Source organism: Guillardia theta, assembly GCF_000315625.1.
Source record: "Guillardia theta CCMP2712 unplaced genomic scaffold GUITHscaffold_399, whole genome shotgun sequence".
NCBI lineage: Eukaryota > Cryptophyceae > Pyrenomonadales > Geminigeraceae > Guillardia > Guillardia theta.
The window spans coordinates 1-841 of NW_005434285.1; positions in this window are offsets into that span (position 1 = coordinate 1).

The window sequence follows — 841 nt, forward strand, 5'->3', positions numbered from 1 at the left end:
CCAGGCTAGCCTGTTTGTACCGAGGTATAATTGAGTTTTACCGGGTTCAAGGATTTTTGTATCAGGATCCCCTTTCCCCCTCCGTACTAAGTTTGTACTGTCAATGTCAGCAATTCCCGTGGGCTGGCAGTGCTCCCTCGACTATCACCTCTACACCACCGGTATGTTTCACAAGAGATCATGTCAGGGTAGGTAGTCTGATTTCAGGAGTGGGCGAGAATCATAAAAGTCTTGGGCATTCTGGTAGTGGAATTGACGCTGAAAAGCAATCTCTTCGATTACCGTTAGGATTCGAACGCGTGGTCAAACAGCACCCACCTGAGCTAGAGTCTTGTACTCGAGTGGGGTGGCTGATGTGGGTTTGAATCGCCACGCCTTTGACCCCATTATTTCCATTCCAAACCTCGTTGTCGCGTAGGGTGGGTCACACTCTCGAGCGTTGCGAGTTTTACGGTTCGAATTTGACCAAGGTTCACCCTCTAACCCCCAGTCTCTCAATTTCAAATGGGAAAATGATGGGTAGGGGGTCCCCCCATTTGTCTCCACTCCAGCCCCCCCCTCCCTCGACGAACAAGAGATGGTGAGATTGTCCCATTGACGCGCGTGAGGACGATAATGAACAATGTGAGACTTCGAATCCTACCATGCATGGATATGCAGGAAAAGAAGATACGGTTACCTGTCTATTTGTGATGACTTGGTCTCTTCTGTGAAATTCAAGAAGTAGAAAGGGATTTGAACTCAACATCTCATCCTCAACATAAAGCCAATGCAACATCTCTTTCATTACCACGCTGCCTCAAATTGCACTAAAACCACTTAGATCACTTAGCTTGGGCTG